A 7,421-nucleotide genomic window follows, 5' to 3' on the forward strand; every position below is an offset into this window, starting at 1 on the left:
TCCAGCTAACTTGCCCTCATTCTATACACTAGAGATCAATTTATTGAAACAGGACAACTTTGTATAAATATGATGCAGCATTCAAAGGGACCAATTATTTCAAGGAGCTTAGGTGTGAAAGAACTGGACTTTAGACCACCAATCTTCTCCAGTTTCCATTTTCATATTAATTAATGAAGTGAATGGTTCTTGAACTTGCATCAGAATCACCTAAAGGCCTTGTTAAATCAGACATTAGTGTCAACCCCCAAGCATCTGATGCAGTAGACCTCTGACGGGGTCTGAGAATATACATTTCTAGCAAGTTCTCAAGTGATTCTGATGCTGCCGGTCTAGGGCCCCCCACTATGAGAACCACTGACTTAGAGCTTCCCAAAGTCCATGTACAGGCATATCTCATTTTCTTGCACTTCACCGATACATCATTCTTTATAAATTGATGGTCTGTGGCAGCTCTGTGTGGATCAAGTCTATTGGTGCCATTTTCCTTTTTTTAAAAAAAAAAATTTCTTATTTATTTCTGAGAGAGAGAGAGACAGCATGAGCAGGGGAGGGTTAGAGAAAGAGGGCAACACAGAATCTGAAACCGGCTCCAGGCTCTGAGCTAGCTGTCAGCACAGAGCCCGACGCGGGGCTCGAACCCACGAACCATGAGATGATGACCTGAGCCAAAGTTGGACGCTTAACTGACTGAGCCACCCAGGCACCCCATATTGGCGCCATTTTCCAACAGCATTTACCCACTTCCTGTCTCTGTCACATTTTCATAATTCTCATATTTCAAACTTTTTCATTTTTATTATATTTTTTATGGCGATCTGTGCTCCATGATCTTTGATGTTACTCTTGTGATTGTTTCAGGGTGCCAAGGACCACATCCACGTAAGTCAACTTAAAATTGATAGATGTTGTGTGTGTTCTGACTGGTCCGCCAGCCAGTCATTCCCCCATCTCTCTCCCTCTCCTCTGGCCTCCCTATTCCTTGAGACACAACAATATTGAAATTAGGCAATTAGTATTCTTAATTAATGGCCTCTTAAGTGTTTGAGTGAAAGGAAGAGTCCATTGATGTGACAAACTTCATTGTTGCTTTGTTTTAAGAAATTGCCACAGCCTCCTCAGCCTTCAGCACCCAGCACCCTGCTCAGTCAGCAGTCATCAACCCTGAGGCAATTCCCTGTACCTGCACAGGGGTTATGACATGCTGAAAACTCAGAGAGATGCTGGTTAGCGTTTTTCAGCAATAAAGTATTTTTAGATTAAGGTAGACCACTGTTTTTTAGACATACTGTTATTGCATACTCGATAGACTACAATATAGTGGCAACATAACTTTTATATGCACTGGGAAACCCAAAAATTCATTTGACTTGGTTTATGGCCATATTCACTTTATCACGGTAGTCTGGAACCAAACCCACAGTATCTCTGAGGTCTGCCTGCAATATTGGTTGCCTGGAAAGCGGGAAACATCCAAGTATTTTAAAAACATAATTGTAAGAGACAGAAGTCATTGTTACAGTATCTTTGAGAAAATTTAGAAGAAATAGTATTTTTGCTATAAGGTTTTTAACCTTATAGAAAATTCTGCCATTTAAAAAATATTGAGTCCTCTGGTAGATTCATTTGACTACTTGATGTACAAAAAATAACTTCAGGAAACTTGTATTGATTACATAAAGGAAGATATGTATCCTCTAAAACTGCTGGGACATTTGAAAATAAATAAACTCAAACTGGCCTTAAACAACAACAACAACAACAGCAAACGCTGGTTTGAAAAGCTTGTGTAGCTTACAGTGGGATTAAAAAATTCTTATGCTGATTATTAGGACCAGGGCAGGAGCATAGCCCAAGGGGTTAGTACGCCATAGTGAACAGCTATTGGAGACTACCCCATCCTCCCCTTCCCTAACATCTTCTGCTTTTCACCTTGGGATCTACTCTTCCCCATGCCTTGTATGTGCTGTGCATCACAATGACCTTGCTCTTCGGGATGGACCTTGATTGCTTTAAGCCAATTAAGCATTTTCCTTCCCCATCAGAGTGGTTGGTTCAGGAGAAGGCATGTGACTTAAGCCAGTCCAATCAGAATGAAAATGAAGACTTTGGCTATGAATGCTAAGAAGAGATTCTCTCTTTCTCTCTCTGTCTCTGGCCTCAAGGACAGCGGCCAATCTGTGACTATAACAGAAGCCTGTCATAAGATGAGGCTGATGCCATGTAAGGCAGGGATAAGAGATGGAAAAAAACTTTTCCTTGGTTTTGAGTCTCTTGATCAAACCAACCTTGAACTCTCTCCCATCTGTGACCTTTACAGCCACATGGGCCAATGAAAGCCTGTATTACTTAAGCTAGTTTTCTGCACCCTAACAGATATCATTTCTAAGTCTCAATTTTCTGAGTTTGTGGTTTAAATTTTGCTGGTAAAGTACATGACATTGTGACTGACCCAATCAATATTACTTACATTTTAACTGAAATTTGTATAGCACCTGGTAGATGTAAAAACAAAACAAAAAACAAACAAAAGAAAAAACAAAAAATACCCTAATCTGATCATCACAATGAGTAAATGTTATGAGATAGCGAGAGATGATATCCTTATCCCTCTTTTATCACTTAGGGCAGGGATTGTAAATGACAACCTGTGGAATCAACCAGCCCTGCTACTCAAATAATGTTTTGTTGTAATACAACCATGCACATTATTTTTCTTTTCTCTTCCTCCCTTCCTTCCTCCTTCCTCCCTCTTCTCTCTCCCTTTCTTTTCTTTTCTTTTTTCTTTTCTTTTCTTTTTCTCTTCTCTTTTCTTTCTTTCTTTCTTTCTTTCTTTCTTTCTTTCTTTCTTTCTTTCTTTCTTTCTTTCTTTCTTTCTTTCTTTCTTTCTTTCTTCCTCTTCTACAAATTATCTATAGCTTCTTTGGCACTGTAACAAAGGAGTTGAGTAGTTACAATAAAGACCGCATGGCCTGCAAAGCCTAACATATTTACTGTCTTGACTTTTATAGAAATGTCCGCCAACCCCTGGTTTAGGAAATGGAGGACTAGAGTTTCTTAAGGTCAAGTCAGAGGCAGATCTATAACTTGGACCCAAGTCTCCCAGCACAGTTTTTTCCTGTGTAAAAGAGTAGCCTGAGCTCCAAAGCCTTATAGGCAAAAGCAATGTTGGTCGCCATGTGGCTCTTCCTCCCCCTGTCATCTTGGAAGACAGCTGCTCCCTACTCATCCTCTGCCCTGTGGTTCTTCTTCAGGGAATTCTCTGCTCATCAATTAGGGATTGATCCCTGCACTCAATCAGGGATGTGGCAGCACACAACCTCGGGGGCATCATTTTTCCTGCAGACTTCATGAATATACTCCCACTGCATCACGTGTGAGTTTTTGCCCCAGAAATCTGTGATGGTGGCCCTGCCGCTGATTAGAAGCATTTGCTTGGTGTTGTTCATGAAGGAACAAGCGCTCCAAAAGAGGGAGCTGACCAAAGGTGCGACGGGTACTGTGAGGATGGCAGTGAGCTCCCCCACGCTAGAAGTGTGTGGATGTGGGGTGAGAAGGCAGAAGAGATTCAGACATCAGATGGGGAGCTGGACTAGTTTACTCAGGTCTCACCCAAACTTGAGAGGTCATGTTTAAAAAGAGAACGATGAGACAACCAAGTAACACATAAACAAAAATAAGCCATAAGTGCGATTTTCTTAAGATCCCCTGAAAGAAGGGACCTTCCCCTTGTCTTCCTTTTTTTAGCATTGCAGAGGGAAACAAGTCCCCGACAAATCAAATTAATATTTTCCATCTACTGTGAAACTGAAAGCCAGCATTACCTTCTTAGGAACTGATAAATGGTCCAAGAAATCAGTGCATTCATGCATGAAGAGTTCCCACACTGCCTCTTACTGCTTTCTCAAGTCTAATTGATCAGTAGGAAGTTTTTGATATGTTTCCATGACTTCATTTCAGGTTTTATCCTGTGCATTGGAGAAAAGAGAGAACAAAACGTTTCCACCTCAGTGAGTTGACTTGCAGAACAGCAGGATTTCCAGAATCCAGGAAATCACCTGGATTTCCAAAACCATGTTTCCCACCACAGGCCCTGGGCATCTGTCTTGCCAGTGGCTCCTCAAGTTACTCAAACTGTAGAACTTACATATCAGTTAGAAATAAGTTTCCTCTATCTGAGTGACTTTGGGGTGCCAATTCCTCCTGATGCAAAGCATGGGATGCATAATGAGAAGAAATCTAAATTGATGTCATTTTGAATTATGCTTCAGGATTTCATGAGCCCTCTCCAGTTTACTGTCCCAAACCCTCAAAGGACCCCAAACCCAGTACTGAGGAGTCTGATTCAGATTCCACTGGCAGTGCTTATTGAAATTAACTATTGAAGCATCATGAAATAAGAATTTTAACATTTAAAGGGACCTTGAGAAGTTGTCTTCTCAACACCAAAAAAAACAAACAATCCATTGAAGAAATGGGCAGAGGACATGAACAGACACTTTTTCAAAAATGACATCCAGATGGCCAACAGACAGATGAAAAGACATTTAACATCACTCATCATCTGGTAAATACAAATCAAAACCACAATGAGATACCACTTCACACCTGTCAGAATGGCTAACATTAACAACTCAGGAAACAACAGATGTTGGCGAGGTTGTGGAGGAAGGAGAACCCTCTTGCACTGCTGGTGGGAATGCAAACTTGTGCAGCTACTCTGGAGAAGAGTATGGAGGCTCCTCAAAAAACTGAAAATGAAGTACCCTATGACCCAGCAATTGTACTACTAGGTAATTCTCCAAAAGATACAGAAATGCTGATTGGAAGAGGCACATGCACTCCAATGTTTATAGTAGCATTATTAACAATAGTCCAAGTATGGAAAGAACACAAATGTCCATTGACTAATGAATGGATAAAGATATATATAAAATGGAATGTTACTTGGCAATGAAAAAGAATGAAATCTTGCCATTTGCAACAACATGGATGAAACTAGAGGGAATAATGCTAAGCGAAATAAGTCAGCCAGAGAAAGACAGATACCATATCATTTCACTCATATGTGGAGCTTGAGAAACTCAACAGAAGAAGGAAGGGAAGGAAAACTAAAGTAAAAACAGAGAAAGAGGCACACTATAGGAGACACTTAAATACAGAAAATAAACAAGGTTGCTGGAGGGGAATGGCTGAGGGGATGGGCTGAATGGGTGATGGGCATTAAGAAAGGCACTTTCCAGGATCAGCACTGCGTGTCCTATGTAAGAAATGAGTCACTGGATTCTACTCCTGAAGCCAAGACTACACTGTATGTTAACTAATTTGAATTAAAAAACAAAAGTTGTCTTATCAAAAAAGGTCCAGAGAGATGAATAATAGTAACAACTTTCCATGTTTGTACAGGACTTTCTGGTCTACAAAGTGCTGCTGTAGCCTAATTACCTTTGTTAAGATAAAATGGCTTCTCCCAGATTTCAGAGTGCATTAGAGAGAGCAGACCATGTTCTACTCAGCCTCGGGTTTGTCTCCTGCTCTCAGCTGGTATTATGAACAAGGCAAAAATCTGACAACTTAAAATAATGACTACAAGGAAAAAAGAAGTTCAGCTTTGCAGCAAACAAGTGATGAGTTACCTTGTGGCAACAGAACTTGAGGTCCCCGAAGTCTGTAATCTTCACGGAGGACAGGCACTTCTCCAGATCAGGGATATGCTTGCGTTTGTGTTTGCGCTGCTGAAAGATCATTAGAAACAGGATTTTCAAACACGAACTCTTTAAGGACACAACTTTAGTAGCCACTGCATCTTCCATTCATTCTCCAATATGCACGAGAACAGATGGCACATTTTGTCTATAAGCCACTAACAGTGGAAAAGCCGTTTCTGGGGCTCAGCTCATGATCTCACAGTTGGTGAGTTTGAGCCCTGCATCAGGCTCTATGCTGATAGTGTGGAGCCTGCTTGGAATTCTCTCTCTCTCTCTCAATCTCTTTCTCAAAAAAAAAAAAACATAAAAGTAAAGAAAAGCCATTTCTGAGGCATAGTCTGACCCATAAAACCACAGAATTTTAGATCCAGAGGATAGAGGCTGGTGAGGATGTCTAGTCTAAATGTCTTATTTTACTTATGAAAAGAAAAAATCCAAGGCTCAGGACAGTCATATATAGCAGACACATCAGAAAGATAAACTTTAGTTTAGCACTTTCCCTGTGGGAGATAGAACATTCTTCTCAATCCTAATTTCTGCAAATACTGGATCATAGAACTTTAGCATCAGAAGGTACCTGGGATGTATTATTTCAGCTCATCATTTAGCAGATAACTAAATAAAGCCCAGAGTGTTAAAGGGCTGTCCAACATGATAATTCTCCTGAAGAATCTCAGAATAGTCTAGAAACTCTAGTTTCCTTGAATGGAACCACCCACGTTTTTTGTTGTTGTGGTTGTTACAATTTTTAAAAAATAACATTAGTTTTAAAAATCTGATTACAAAGGTAATCATGGTTATTACAGAACATTTGAGAAACAAAGAGAAACACACAAAGTCAAAGTAGCCCATAATTTCTATGTCTAGATAACTCCTGGGAACCTTTTTCTGATTGTATTTATGATTAATATTCAATGGTGTCATAGTTACCCATCCTTTCGCAATGCGGTTTTTAAACTTAATATGTTGTGACCTTTTTACGTTGTTTTTTGACTCCCTCAGTATTCTGTTGCAACATCATGAATTATCCACTTAAAGAGTTCATTTTACCAACTAAACCAGGAAGAAACTCTCATAACAATGTGGAGGACTTTCAAAAGTCTACTTGGCTGCGTTTTAAATAAATGTTTATCACAGATAATTTTTTAACTTGTTCTATTGTCTCAGGGTGCATGATGTATGGTGCCTAATGGTGGATCTAAGAAGTTACTCAATTTTACACTAATGAGCAAGAGAAAGCATGAGTTATCTGCTGTAGGGTAGATGGCTCCCTGTATATGTGAAAGGAAAACTGTAATAATTCTAGAATGTGCTCACGGGCTATGGCTGGTTTTTCTAGTAGGGTTATGGCACTGGAGAAAGAAATCTATTAGAGGCTCATTAGCTTCCACAGTAGCAAAGGAATCTTGCAGCCAGCTGGGGACCTCCTACAGGATTTGGGACATATGCCTTTTGTTGATGTCTGAAACCATAGTGACTGCATGTTGTGGAAATTAAAAAATCAGCAGCCAGTTGGAAAATAAAGAAACTGAGACAATAGAAGCAGTGTTGGAGCTGTGGGAAAGTGGGCACCAGCCCTCTGTCTTGAGGGGCACTCACTATTATTTTCCATGGGTCTGACCAACCTCTTGACCAAATTGCCTGGTGGGCATACCAGTGAGGAGGGAGAGGACAGTCCTTTGAGAAGTCATACTAACTGTTTAGGGTAACAGA

The sequence above is a fragment of the Crocuta crocuta genome, unplaced genomic scaffold, assembly GCF_008692635.1.
Source record: "Crocuta crocuta isolate KB4526 unplaced genomic scaffold, BGI_CrCroc_1.0 scaffold216, whole genome shotgun sequence".
NCBI classification, from domain to species: domain Eukaryota; kingdom Metazoa; phylum Chordata; class Mammalia; order Carnivora; family Hyaenidae; genus Crocuta; species Crocuta crocuta.